The 15,132-nt window shown below is 45.5% G+C and overlaps 1 protein-coding gene across 4 annotated transcripts in view; it reads left to right on the top strand.

The window, feature by feature from the left end:
• Nucleotides 1-6,614: 6,614 nt before the first annotated feature.
• NLGN4X (neuroligin 4 X-linked) overlaps nt 6,615-15,132 on the top strand; it is a 346,761-nt gene continuing 338,243 nt past the window's right edge. For 2 of the 4 annotated variants that reach the window (XM_033420238.2, XM_033420242.2), the window contains exon 1: nt 6,615-7,445. The gene's annotated coding sequence lies outside the window, so the exon portion shown is untranslated. Of the gene's footprint in view, nt 7,446-8,080; nt 8,333-15,132 lie in introns of those variants that run through there. The other 2 variants (XM_033420244.2, XM_033420241.2) reach the window with 2 other exon arrangements.

Genomic DNA, 15,132 nt, shown 5'->3' with positions numbered 1-15,132 from the left:
CCTTAGAACAGAAGTTGATCTCTATTCAAAACTAGTCCATTTGTATTAATATACATCTTCTTCCTGCTCTAGTTCCACATGTATGCAAATCCACATATGTTTGCATGTCACATGCAAAGCACAATTGGCAATACTTTCCCTCTCCTCTCAAGGAAGGATAAAAAAAAAATCGAAATGATGATTTTAAAGAAAAGATTCCAAAATAAACCTTGCGTTTGAAAGGATACAAGAGAGTAATGGTGCTAACAATATTTTGGTCAACCTCATCTTATTTAAACTGAAATTATAAACCATGTTCTGTTCACCAGAGAAGTTCTATTTCCCTACTGGTATAGCTGGTACAGGTCATTAATAAGACAGAAGGTTCTTTGCATCGATAAACAAAGCACATCTTTGCCAGTTCTTATTTTGTCCCTACAGTAGTAAACTCCTTTCTTTTTAAATATAGATTACCTGAAGTATAAGGTATAAAGTAGGAAGTGAGGTCGTGTGTACACACAGAACAAGCATACAAGGACAGAATCAGGAATCAATCAATGATTCTGGGAATATAAACATCTCTATAATGTATTTTTATATATATATATATATATGACATATATATATTTACATATTATAGAGAGGGATTATACATAACATATGTATATATAAAACCCTGTATGTGTCATATATAATGCTATACAAACGTACCTCATTTTATTGCACTTTGCTTTATTGTACTTCACAGATATTGTTTTGTTTTGTTTTGTTTTTTTACAAATTGAAAGTTGGTGGCAACCGAGCTTCAAGCATGTCTATCGGGGCCATTTTTCCCACAGTATTTTCTCACTTCGTGTCTCTGTGTCGCATTATGATTTTATTTGTTATGGTGTCTGTGACCCACATGATCTTTAGTGTTGCTATTATGACTCGCTGAAGGCTCAGATGATAGTTATCATTTTTTAGAATAAAGTATTTTTCAACTGAAGTATGGACATTTTTAAAGACATAATGCTATCGTACACTTAATAGACTACAGTCAACTCTAAACGTAACTTTTATATGCACTGGGAAACCAAAACAACCTGTTGACTTTATTTAGAAATTCACTGTGTTGTGGTGGCCTGGAACTAAACCCACAGTATCTCGGAGGTGTGCCTGTATATTATATGTATTATATAGAACCATTTACATTATATAAATATATTAAAAATTATAAACTATAATATACAAATATATATATTATATAACCTTACATATAATATATAATCCCTCTCTATTATATATACTTATGTATTATATATATACATTTGTATATGTATGTATGTATGCCTGAATATATATGTGTGTGTGTGTATTGGGGTGTGTGTGCGTGTGTGTGTATATATATAAGTGTATATACTTATATATATAAGTACCCCGGGAATAAGAAGTTTATAAAGACTTAGGCAATAACAGTGGGAAAGTTGCTACAAGTTCATTTGAAAAATGAACTCTAGGGGCTTCCCTGGTGGCGCAGTGGTTGAGAGTCCACCTGCCGATGCAGGGGACATGGATTCGTGCCCTGGTCTGGGAAGATCCCACATGTCGCGGAGCGGCTGGGCCCCTGAGCCGTGGCCGCTAAGCCTGCGCGTCCGGAGCCTGTGCTCCGCAACGGGAGAGGCCACAACAGTGAGAGGCCCGCGTACCGGGGGCGGGGGGGGGGAAGAACTCTAGGGGACTTCCCTGGTGGCGCAGTGGTGAAGAATCCGCCTGCCAATGCCGGGGACATGGGTTTGAACCCTGGTCTGGGAAGATCCCACATGCCGTGGAGCAACTAAGCCCGTGTGCCACAACTACTGAGCCTGTGCTCTACAGCCCGCAAGCCACAACTACTGAGCCCGCGTGCCACAACTACTGAAGCCCAGGCACCTAGAGCCCGTGGTCCGCAACAAGAGAAGCCACCGAAATGAGAAGCCTGCGCACCACAAGGAAGAGTAGCCCCTGCTCGCCACAACTAGAGAAAGCCCACGTGCAGCAACGAAGACCCAACACAGCCATAAATAAATAAACAAACTCTATTTGGGGCCACTTACTGGGATTCAGTGTCCTTGGTTTTCATACAAAAGCAGTAGCTAATGGGTTTCTCAGCCTCAATGAATGTACTGAAATTCAGGAGCTTGAACACTTTTTTAAAAAACCAGGGCCATTTAAAAGTCATTTCGGCTAATCATGTCCAGAGATGAAATAATAACTAGCAAAGGATTTTTAAAAATCAGATGGAAAGTCAGAGCATATTGCCACACAGTATATGCGTCTTACATAATTAATGGTGTTTTGGGGGGTTTAAAATAACAGTCAGAAGGACAAGGGCATGGTAGGACCTGGGAGCAGACTCCGACCCAAGAGGATTTCTTTTTTTCATTTCTCACATGCAAAAACTGAATTAGGGGAATGTACAACCTTCTTGTTGGAAAATATAAACTTGAACATCTCTCCTTAAAGCTTAGAAAACACTTCACCCACAAAACCAATGGGGTCCATCTCTGTGTCTCTTCTAACTAAATTTCTATAATGATATTGACATGTATGAAAAGGTACATACTAGTAAACTAGTATGTGAAAACCTCATTTAAGTGATTGACATTAACTTGGAATTCACGATAATTCAAGGTCAACTGGTCTGAAGTCTACTTTGTATCATTGGAAGGACAAGGTTTCTCGGGAACTTTGGAGTATAAAGTAAGATGGACTGAGGCTAGCTAAACAAGCCACCTGGCTCACAGTTAGGTACCTTCAACTTTCAGAGCCCCTACCTGCTCCATGTCTTTTTTTTTTTTTTTTCCCCCAGACTTGGTTCATTTGGAGGAATTCCCCACCTCTGCTCGCCAGTTCCCCATGAAAACCTTGTTTATCTCTGAAGAATTTTCTCATCGTCCCTCCAGGAAGCCTGCTATGCCTCTCATATGCTTCTAAGATGGCACAGACCATATACTACCTTGGATTTTAGTAATCGAAGAGCCTGATTTATCGCCGCCTTAGATTTTAAGCACCTTACAGGTTATTCATATTTGTATCTCCAATAGTGTGTGGTAAGACCAAGTAGTATATATTAGTATTGCACTAATGTTTATTATCCTGCATAATCATAGTTCTATTTTATTTTTCCCATTGTACTGATAGAGCCAATATGAGTTAGTATTGCCTGATCATCTACCTGGCTTAGGCAGTATCGCATTTAGGGTTGAACACGTCAGGCCCATGGGAACACGAATGTTCTATCAGAATGTAGGTTAGAATCGTTCAAGGTTGCTGCACTCATCAGAGGGAGCTATGGTACTTTATAGATTATTTCTCAGGCTGCTTCCTGTTCTTATGAATCAAATCCAGCCCCTATAGCAGTGGGTCCTTCTCTGGACCCTATTGTTAATACCTTTTTATGACATGTCTCCCCAGCTCGCCATACTCCATAATTAGATTTCAAATGGAAACATGAAGAATTCTCTCTTCCAAGAACCCCGGATTTAAAACTGTATAACTTTGTTGTTGTTGTATTATCGTACAACCTGTTCTCCCAATGGTTAAGTTGGGTTCTTGCTTTTCCTGGCGTTACGTGAGGAAGTCGGGATTAGGGGAAATTATAAACTCATAAAAGTATACGTTCACTTTTTCTTAAAATAATACTCTGGCTCTTTAAGTACTTTTAAAAAATCTCAACAGGGTCATTCTTCCTTCCTTCCTTCCTCTTTCTTTCTTTCTTTTTCTTTCTTCCTTTCTTTTCTTTCTTTCTCTTTCTTCCCTCCCTCCCTCCCTCCCTCCCTTCTGTCTCTCTCCCTCTTACTCAGGACTTCATTTCTCTAGGATCCGTCCTTGCAGCACCCTCAGAAAGTGTACCTTTGCTTTCTGTCTTCTGCTCCTGTGGCCCCTTCTTCTCATTGCCACCAGAGCAGTTGCCCTAAAATATAAATCTAATGATTCCTCCCCTACCCACTGCTTAACATATGTTATTGGTGCCCCACTGCCTGCTGGATAAATTCCAGCCATTCAGCATGGTATTCAAGACCCTCCATAAATAGGTCTCAGAAGAATTCTTCACCCTCTGGTCTTCTCTCTCTTCTTTTCACACTCTCTACCCTGCTCATACCAAACCCTGTGTATTCCAGATCCCCACATACAGTTTATCCATGCTGTTTCCACGTTTTCCCCCCAACTTCTGCCCCTGATGCACGTTTATTTACCATTCTGTTACCCATTCCAAGCTTGCACTGCTCACCGCACGACAGGCCAATAAATCTAGAGAGGAAGTGTGGGGGCAACGAGTAAGGACTTTATTCGGGAAGCCAGGAGACTGAGAAGCGTCCCAAAGCACCATCTGACCGGAGTTAGAATAGAATCCAGGCTTCTTTATCACTAAAACAGGAGGAGGTATTGGCTGGTTGTGGTCCCAATACAATGTTCAAGAAAACTTCAACAATTGTTCCTTCCTCCCTCCCTCCCTCCCTCCCTCCCTTCCTGCCTGCCTTCCTTCCTTCCTCCCTCCCTTCCTTCCTTCCTTCCTTCCTTCCGCCACCGCTTGTGGGAATCTCAGTTCCATAGCCAGGGATTGAACCCAGGCCACGGTAGTGAAAGCGCTGAGCCCTAACCAGTGGACCGCCAGGGAACAACCCACAATTGTTTTTTTCTGTTCTGCAACTTTGTATTATGCCTTTAATGGTCAAGCCTGGGGGGCAGAGCCTTGAGAATGCTGTCATGTATATTTCAGGCTCTCTGCAGCTTTCTTCTACAAAAGGTGCAGACTAAACACAGCAGAGCACAAAGGTTAGAGCTAATGGAATAGATTGGACAGGGAGTCAGGTTTGTTCTTCTCTGCTACGGTTCCTTCTCTGCTGAGAGCACCCTTTCTCTGGACACTGTTTTCTCCATCATTTCCATCTGCATGGATGCCTGTGAATTCATACATCATAGGTATTTTCACACCTTCTGGTGATGATTCTTTTCTTATGCTGTTGGCTCCCTTATCCACTAGACTGTATGCTTCGTCAAAAATACGTGGATGTGTGTTACTCACAAATGCATTCTTAGTGCTTAGGCTTATGCCTGTGCTCAAGAGATACTTGATAAATTTATAAATAAATCAGTGAATTCACACTTTCTCGGTAAAGCCAGTGACTTTCTGGCCTGCTCTAAGTTATTGTGTTTAACTCAAGTCTCTGCTTCTAAACCCTACTTTGGGAAGAATAGATGTCTATACATGTATATATATATCTGTCTATATATTTTTGTGTCTACAGTTATGTGTGTTACTAATTTGGGGGAAAAACTATACTTATTAGCGATACTATTATGTTATTGGATCTTCAATAATTATTAAATAATAGAAGAAAAATATATATTTATATAAAACATATGTATGTTTCTTCTATTATTAGATTATATATTTGTTTTGTGTATATATAACAGTGATGAAAATAGCATTCTCTCTGTACCTGTATGTATGATATATATAGACATCTTTTTGGTGATGCATGTTTTCGTGCCTATTATCTCATTTATTTGTCCCAAGGAACCACAGAGAGCTATTTCAATCACTGTTTAAAGGATCTATTCCCTAAGGTTCACAGAACCTAACGGACTTTCCAACAGGTTAAAGCTAGCAGGGTTCAGACACTTGGTCTGAAGCTAGGTCTCCTAAATCAGTGTTGATCACCTTCCCCACTATTGGCTATGTTCCGCAAGAGCCCTTCTCTTAAAACTCCTGAGGAATCCCTAGTTGTGCCATCACACCAAATAATGACAGCAGGTTGGATGCCTGAGTTCGCTGCCTAAATGCAGAAGCAATTGTGAGGATGTCCTATGGATAGAAGACATTATGTTTTTCCTTCAGGAAGTAAGTCCCTAGGCCTGTGAAATAAGGTTAAGAAAAGCAGACATTTATTTGGAGCTTCTCGCATGCCTAGTCCTGTATCACATGTCACATCACAAGGATATCGCAAGGTGATTACTTGTCTTCTCCACGTTACAGAGGCGGAAACCCAGACGAAGTATTTAAACACACAGCGAAGGTCATATGCCACTTGAACCCAAGCAGTCTAGTTGGAGAAGCTGTGTTCAGACTGCCACAGCACTCTGTAGCCTTCCCTGATTTATGAGAGAGGAGCTTCAGGCATCACGCAACTGACAGCCAGCTACCTCGAACCCAGTGATAAATACCAGGTCCTATCACCAAATTCTGAGTTGGCTGGAAAAGGTGAAATCCTGGATCCCAAAAGTGAAGAGGGGTATTTCAATACAACTCGCAGATGCTAGAAACTTCTTCAGTATTTTATTCATCAAAACCACTACTGTATAAGAAACAAACAGGGGCTTCCCTGGTGGTGCAGCGGTTAAGAATCTGCCTGCCAGTTGAGGGGACAGGGATTCGAGCCCTGGTCCGGGAAGATCCCACATGCCGCAAAGCAACTAAGCCCGTGCGCCACAACAGCAGAGCCTGCGCTCTAGAGCCCACGAGCCACAACTACTGAAGCCCATGCGCCTAGAGCCTGTGCTCGGCAACAAGAGAAACCACCACATTGAGAAGCCCACGCACGGCAACGAAGACCCAACGCAGCCAAAAAAAAAAAAAAAGAACCCCAAAAGGTATTAACCCATCACCTGGGCATAAAAGAGGTTCTGTCCTTTACAGGTCTTCATTGTAATTTTGCTAATTTATCTATCTATCTATCTATCACTGTTTCCCAGTACAAGCCGAATATCATCCAGAAACAGTAACACAGTTGTCAGCCTGACCCCCGGGGAAGAGCTTGCACGGCTGGCACTCACCCTTGGATAGCATAGCCTTAAAGGGTTAATGGTGTTTGCAAATACGGCACCGTGTGTGGTGTCTCCAAAGGGTATCTGGAGAGGGCAGGGAAGATTTCCCGTGCGCTCTGGCACGGTGGCCCAGTGAGACGCGCGCTCACCTGTTCCACCACCCCGGCGGCACCAGAATCTCTCTGTTCCAGCTGGTTTGCACTGGGATTAGCTGCTCTTTGCATGCGCTTGTAGCCGTGGATGTGGTTTCTGTAGCGATGGGGCCGACCGCGGGGATCTATTGGCTGCTGGCTTTGTAAATTTCATTCAGTTTGGTCCAATAGCAGAGGGGGGAGCTGGGAACCATCAGGACCTCTCGCTTCAATCTCTCTTTTTCTTGCAGACGGGTCTCTGTCTCTACATACAGAGCTCTTATTCAGACGTAACGCTGCCCTTCCTTCTCCGGCTGTGTTCCTGTTTCTTCTTCCCCATCAGACTAGGATAGAAACAACGAATTTCCTGCAAACGGCAGTGTCGGTGGTCCTCGCGTTTCTTCGGGGGAGCAAATCCAGTTGAGATTCGAGAAAGCCAAGGCGCTTGGACTTAGTACATCCTCCTGAATCATAGCCTCGGTCCCTGGAAAAATCTGGATGCATAAAAAGAACACTTACAGCCGATGCAGCTTTTCCACGGCTAAGGTAGGTGCCGTTTTAAGATGTGTCTGTGGGTTTTTTTTTTAAGCCTATTTAACGTTTTGACTCGTGTGCTTGCCAGCAAAAAATGATAAGCCCGACTGCTAACGTTTGCGCTCCACTTCATCCGACATTTAAAAAAAAATATATTTTTTTTAAATTTTGAAAATTTGCATAGCACTTTTTCTTCCATCGGTCGCTCCGTTTCTTAGGTGTGGGTGGGAGTGTGGACATATATGTACGGCGTGTCCTGTGCAAGCTTCGTGCACATCTCTACAGAAACAGTACATTTTTTCTTACGACTTAAAAAAATTGGGACCACCGTGGTTGGGAAGCGTTTTGCTGCAATCAGCTATCTGAACGGCTCTGGGGCCGTGTGTGAGGTGTTTACAAAATAGCGCTCTGTTACATACAAATAAACAGAAGAGTGTGGCGGACACAGGAGGAAAAAAAATACATCTGCAGTACAGGGAGAGAACGAGCGAAGTGCCAGATGTCTGCAAAGCAGGACTGGCGGGGAAGCCAGGAGCACTTCTGGAAACTGTGAGCCATCACGGGCTTTTTTCTCCTCCTCCTTCTTTAAGGAAACTGTCAGCTACCACCTCCCGGGGTGCATTTTTTTGGGTTAACCAGAGAGAAAAAAGGAAAACAGGCTTGGCTGGGTTTGCATTAAGCGATTTTTCCCCCCTCCTTCCTCTGCTGGCCTTGGATAAGATGACGGCTTGTGTGATGCACGAAATAACGCACGTGATTGATGAGGGGCTGGTTGGGCTTTGCTGGGGAGCGACCCGGGCGCGCTGGAGACCCCGGGTGAAGACGAAATAGCTTAGCGCCGTTTCTGCAAAGCTGGGGAGCGGGCCACCTGCCCTCCCACTGCCATCCGCCCTTCACCCGTGCGTGTGGGCTGTGGGAAGGCAAGCGGCGGGAGATGGAGGGCGCGAGGAGGAGTGAGGGCGGTTGGTGGCGTTGCTGCTTCGGGAGCCTTTGGGTCTGGCCTGCACGTCTGCGCGGGGCACGCAGCTGCCGCCCGAGCGCCGTCCCCGAGCTGCCCGCTTCTCCCCGAGGACCACAAAAGTTGGTAGCTGCGGGGACCGGCGCTGGGCGTCCTAGCCGGGGTCTCCGGGGATGCGGACCCCCGTCGGTGCCCACGGAGAACCCTCGATCCGGAAGGAGAGCCCGCGGGAAGCACGGCGGGCCGGTCCTCTCGCCGGAGGCGGGGGGAGGAGGTCCGGGGACTCGGTTCGGAGGTGCGGACCACCCGCAGCGCCTTGGGCCACGTAACAGACAACCCTCCCCGCTCCCTCGCTCCATTTCCCCCCCTCCCCGCCGTCTCCCAAAGCTCGCAGCCGTCCCGCGCTTCAGATCCCGCCCGCCTCCCACGCTTTCCCAGCCGATTTCATCCGGAGCCCCGCCGCCGCCCCCTGCCCTTTCCCGCGCGGCTCGGCCTGACCCCCGTCCCACTCCAGCGGGCCGAACCGGCGTACCGCTCGGCCGCAGACGGTGCAGGGGTCGCGGGCCGGCGGCGGCCGGAGGAGAGGCCGAGGTCCCGGCTGCACCCCGACCCCAGCCCACGAGTGTTCCCTCCCTCCCGCTCTGGCTCTCCGGGAAGCCCGCCGCCTCTTCAGGGCGCGCGGGCACCCTTCAGTCTCCCAGACAACCCCTCTTTCCCCGCCCGTCCCCGACCGCACCCCTCCCCTCCCCTCCCCCGGCTTCTTCGTCCCTCCGAGAACCGGTAGGTTGGATTTCTCCGCCCGGCCCTCCCGGGCGGCCCCCCCGAGTGGTGCGCCCCCGGATCCGGGCCTGGGGCCCCGCGCATCCCTGGGCCCGGCCCACCATTCCGGAGCCTGCCCGCCGCCAGACACAGCATCCTTTCTCCCCGAAGCGGCGGGGGCGGGAGCCGGGGGTCCCCCCGCGCACCCTCGGGGCCTGGCCGGGGCCGCCCTGGGAACGGAAGTCCCCCTCGGAGGGCGAGGGGCGTCCGGAGGACCTCTTCTGCCTCCCTCCCGCCCCTCTCCCTTTTCTGTTTTGCTTTTTTGTGGGATTTTTTTTTTTTTTTTTTTTGGCTGCGGGTTTTCCTCTGGTGTGACTCCCTTCTCTGAACCGACCAGCAGGTGTGGGCCTCTTTTCATCTATTTTTGGAGCCACGAGGCCGCTCTCTTGAGCCGGCGGGAGGGGGGCGGGGTGCAGGAGGCCGCGTCGGGGGGCCGAGGAAGGCGGCTCGCGCCCGCGCTGGGAGCGCGCGTCAGGAGTGAAGCCGAGAGCGCGCGCGCGCCTGCCGTGAGCCGGGCCCGCGGCTCGCCCTCCGTCATGTGGACCCAACTTGGGAGATTTGGGGTGAGGTGTGTCCGGTGGCGGGTATCGAACTCAGCTGGTACTGTTCTTGCGAGCAGAATCCACAAGGTGGTAGTGTGGATTCTTCCTTTGATTTCTTTTTTTTCCTACTTGTTCAGTTGCGGGGAAACGGCTTTCTGTGCTCATAGCCTAGGCTGTCTGAAGGGGTCCCCTGGCTGACCCGGCTTCCACATCCTGAGCGCGCTGCGTTTAACGCATTTTGTGATGCGAGGTGGTACGAGCTAGCTCCTTTTCGGAGTCAGCCCTTACCACGATTGAAGGGACGGGACGCAGAGGAAGAAAGAAAGAAAAAAGAAAAGAAAGTTTGGGGAGACTTAGTTATCCTGAGGGAGCAGAATTTCCAGTTTGTGTAGGGTTCTGCAGGCAACGTAGGATTGCGTGCATAAGGCATCGTTGGTAGGTATATACTTCAGCTAGAAATTAACCGGGGCTTCAAGACCTGACTTTGCATCAGAACAAAGCAACCTCAGCTGCTAAGAGAACGGCGTAGTTTGAATGGCGATGCTTAGCGTTTTTCCTAGAGAATGAGAGAGCCCGGAGAAAGGGTCCTGTGGCACAGAAATCTGCATCTTTCTGGGGGCAGATTGAGGGGCTGGGGAATTTTTCATGCCTTTAGTTGCCTTTAGTGGGCTTTGGAAAGAGGTTAACAGCCAGCCTTGAAAATCCTCAGGGTAGATTTCCTCGTGTAGATGCAGCAGAAGGTGTGTGTGTGTGTGTGTGTGTGTGTGTGTGTGTGTGTGTGTGTGTGTGTGTGTGTGTGTGTGTGTGTGTGTGTGTGTGTGTGTGTAGGGGGTGGTGTGTGTGTGTGTGTGTGTGTGTGTGTGTGTGTGTGTGTGTGTAGGGGGTGGTGGGTGTTTTGGCACATGGCTGCATTCATCCCTTAATTCCAGATTTTAAAAATGCATCCCTAAAGTAAGAACATAAGAATCTCACGGAGGCCTCTGCAAATATTTATTTTTTTTCTAGATTAAAACCTCAATATTCTATTACCCAAAGAAATGTACTTGGAGATATATCTATATATCTATACTATATCTATCTCTCTCTCTATATAGATATATATTTGGCAATTTTAAAGAATATTTTCCTTGACATGTAAGAAAATCATGAGGGCCAATAAGTAGCAAGTGGAAAATTACTTCATCAGTTTTAAATTACTGGATTAAAATGACAGGTTTAATTTTTTGGAAACCGGAATGATTTCGAGCAGGGAGTTAATGATAATTGCATTTTCATACTAATGGCTGTGCTTTGATGCTGTTTTCAAGGTGTTTTGACGCGTTTTTCTTTGGTGGAAGAATTGTTGCTTTCCTTTGTATTTTTTTTCCCCCTAAATAAAAAGAGTGCTGAATGTACATTTGGCCCTAAACCCAGCTAATTTATACCCAAATCTAAAAATAGATATGATACTTGACAAGTGACGATTTGCTCCATAAGGTAGATAAAGCAGGTATTTCCGTGCTCTGAAATTTACAAGTGAATAGACCTGGGCAATATAAAAGTTCTCTTTTTGGGGCCTGGAATGTAGACCCGCAGTAAGTATGTGGGGTTTTTCTTTATTTCTGAACTTGGCCTTTTCATGTTTTTTCCTTTGTAGTAATTTGTGGAAAGCTTCTTGGTCTCTGTACAAAGATGAGAGTGTTTCCTCTCTATACACATTACATTGCTTTCAGAATGTGCAAGCGTCTCTTTAAGAACTCTTTAGAATATTGTGCTTTGATGCCTGGACCACAACAAAAAAACCCAGAGAGGGTTCTCACAAAAGTAAATATTCAAGTGCACAGAGTCTGGCGTGGCTTTACTGTTCTTCCGTTTTAATTGGTACTCCAGATTCTAAACCTTTATTGCACAGCTAGGTATTGTCAACAATGCAACCTGTTGACAGAATTGATGTGATTCCAGTGAAGCCACCGTATGAAAATATTTAAAGTCCTTTAATGCCATCACCCTGATGACAGGCTTCTCTGGTTAAAATATACTTAAATTCCAAACCCGATGAGAGCTGATTTTTGTATGTGAAAGTCAAGGGCAAGGAACGGAGTTTTAATATATCAACCACAACCGTATACTTTCTATAATGCTCTTGATGCTTAAGAGTATACATTTATTCCCAAATGAGAAAAATACGCTCAGGGTTTAGTTTAAGTCAGTTGCCCAATTTAAAAAAAAAAAATATCCTGGATACTGTATCTTTTCAGAAGAGACACTTCATTTTCCGCTTAATTATGTTAAAAAATTCGAAGACAGACTAGGCCTTGGATGTAGTGACAGCTGATTTCTTAAACTTGTCAGCTACCAGTTTCAAACCAGATATTCCGCTTTGGGCCGGATAAGGGGAGACAGTGAAAAATCTCAAAATTGAGCCCACGTGGTTCTAGGCAATTAGGTCATCTGTTGTGGGCTGCAAACCATTCATGGGCCATTCACGCCATGAATATTTTCCAGTTTTGTCATTTTTCTCTAAACAACCTACATTTGGCCTTTCAAAGCCTCTTCTGTTCTGTGCTCCGTGAGTGGCGGGATGGGAAACCCTTCCTCCTTTTTCTTGGGGGCGGGCAGAGTAGGACAAATGAATAAGGGAGAAAAAAACAGTGGGACCGCCTAGAAGTTTGAGGTTGGCCATTTATAGGCTTTGAACAAATACCTCTGAGAAGGATTGATGTCTGCAGTGGGTATACGACACAAAAAGGAAATAAAGGACTCATGAAATCAGCACATGAGTGGAGAATAGCCAGGCCACTTAGGGCTCTGATTTCAGACTTCAGACATTCACTGTTGAGATCACCTGCCCCAGGTGTGTGTGGAACCCCTGAGCGCCACCTGCCTGTGGAAATTGGCCAGTTTCCAGAATGAGCATCTTCTCTGCACCAGCCCCCAACCCCCCTGCACCTCCCAGAAGGGGTGCCTGACCGAACACGAACCAGACCCCAACAAACGTGAAATGTACAGTAAGGTGAGGTTTTGTTGAATTGATTCCAGAGGAGAAAAGAATAACCGTATTAGGGAAGAAGTGGGGAAGAATAAACCCTACAGGGCCTCACCGGAGGCAGATCTTTATTTCAGGATGGTATTAAGGAAATGGCATGTGCTTTCACAGCTCTTTGGAAATGAAGGGAAAGAACCCAGAGTTTTGTTTGGTGGTCTTATTTAAAACGTGTGTGGTATGAATAGTGATTTACCAAGGTAACAGAGCGCTCTTTTTTGGATGGCAACTGGACCTTCTTGGTTTGCTGTGTTGATATCGGTGATCATTTTGGTTTACAGAGGCTAATCCCTGATTGGATGATGAAGTCGTCCTTCCATCGCAAAGTCATCATCCCAAGGGTATGTTTTTTTATTTTATTGCTTTGTGGTAGAAACGTGTGACACGAGAATCCACTCTACTGTACACTTAAACACATGTTTAAGTGCACAGTATAGTCCTGTGGACTGTAGGTCCAATATTGTGCAGAAGATCTAGAAGATACTCATCTTGCTTTATCTAAACTTTATGACCTTTGATTCGTAACTCGCCATTTCCCCCTGACAACCCCCATTCTACTCTTTCGTTCTGTGAAATGGACTCTCTTGGGTTTCTGCAGGCATCCACCCTCATCCCAACTCATCTCTCATTTTTTTTTTAAATTGGAGTATAGTTGTTGTGTTTCAGGCGTACAGCGAAGTGATTCAGTTATACATATATATGTGTATATTCTTTTTTCAGATTCTCTTCCCGTATAGGTTATTACAAAACACTGAGTGTAGTTCCCTGTGCTCTACAGGAGGTTCTCATTGTTGATCTGTTTTATATATATATATAGTGGTGTGTATCTAATCCCAAACTCCTAATTTATCCCCCCCACCGCTTTCCCCTTTGGTAACCGTTTTTGCTTTTGTCTGGCTGGTTGGATCTTTTTTTCCGGGGGGGGGGGGCGGTGTTGGGGGCAGAAGTCGTATTTTGCCAAGTGCACGTCTTTGAAATGGGGAATTTCACCTCCGATGTTTCTACATGAGAAAGAACGTTGCTTAAGCTTTTGGATCCTTAAAAAAAAAAAGAAAAGAAAGTGAAAGAAGCTGTGACGGGCAGTGATGAGGGGTGTATTAACCGTGAGTCGCTGTTTATGTTTGCGAGGCATGGAAAAGATCTCTTTGGCTGTGTTCTTACAGCGGTGATGGGATTTGCACATGGTGTCAGTTTCCGGGTTTCATCTATCAACATCACCAGTGTTTGGTTTAGACCCGTGGCAGGGACGTGGATTATGTGACCTTGACGGTCCGCCAGCTTTAGCTACTCAGCCCGCAGTGTCAAACCGTGGTCTCAGAAACAACCAATGGGGATGGGGGTGTGCAGGGGCATTGGGGAGGTGTGTGTGTGGAGACCAGAACCCACTGAGATGGAGCGCCTATAGTGTTTTCAGTTTTCTCCTACTCGAGTACCCTCTGTGAATGGGCCAGGTGGTGGGCAGCGATGAACTCATTTTTAAAAAATTTAAGTTGATTTACATAATTCTGTTAGTTTCAGGTGGACAGCATAGTGATTCCATATTTTTACAGATTATACTCCATCAAAAGGTATTTTGAAATAATGACTATAGTTCCCTGTGCTGTACAATGTATCCTTGTGGCTTATGTGTCTTATACATAGTAGTTTGTATCTCTTTTTAATTGAAGGGTAGTTGATTTACAATGTTGTGTTAGTTTTGGGTATACAGCAAAGTGTATTCTGTTTGTATTCTATGTCTGTGAGTCTGTTTCTGTTTTGTAAATAAGTTTGTTTGTATCCTTTTCTTAGATTCCACATGTAAGTGATATATGATATTTGTCTTTCTCTGTCTGACTTACTTAGTATGATCATCTCTAGGTCCATCCATGTTGCCGCAAATGGCATGATTTCATTCTTTTTATGGCTGAGTAATATTCCATTGTATACATGTACCCCATCTTCTTCATCCGTTCATCTGTCAATGGACATTAGGTTGCTTCCATGTCTTGGCTATTGTAAATAGTGCTGCTATGAACATTGGGGTGCATGTATCTTTTTGAATTAGAGTTTTTGTCTTTTCTGGATATATGCCCAGGAGTGGGATTGCAGGCTCACATAGTAACTCTATTTTTAGTTTTCTGAGGGGCCTCCGCACTGTTCTCCATAGTAGCTGCACCAATTTACATTCCCACCGAAGGAGTAGGAGGGTAGTTTGTACCTCTTAATCCCCTATCCCTATCTTGCCCCTCCCCCTTCTCTTTCTGCACTGGTTACTCGTTTGTTCTCTCTGTATCTGTGAGTCTGAGGAAACACATTTTTTCGAGCATATAAAGTATGTCACTGTTAACTGCTTTTCTCACGCGGGTGCATACTCCCTCA

The sequence above is a fragment of the Orcinus orca genome, chromosome X, assembly GCF_937001465.1.
Source record: "Orcinus orca chromosome X, mOrcOrc1.1, whole genome shotgun sequence".
Taxonomy (NCBI): Eukaryota; Metazoa; Chordata; class Mammalia; order Artiodactyla; family Delphinidae; genus Orcinus; species Orcinus orca.
This window is presented reverse-complemented; position numbering and strand designations above follow the sequence as displayed.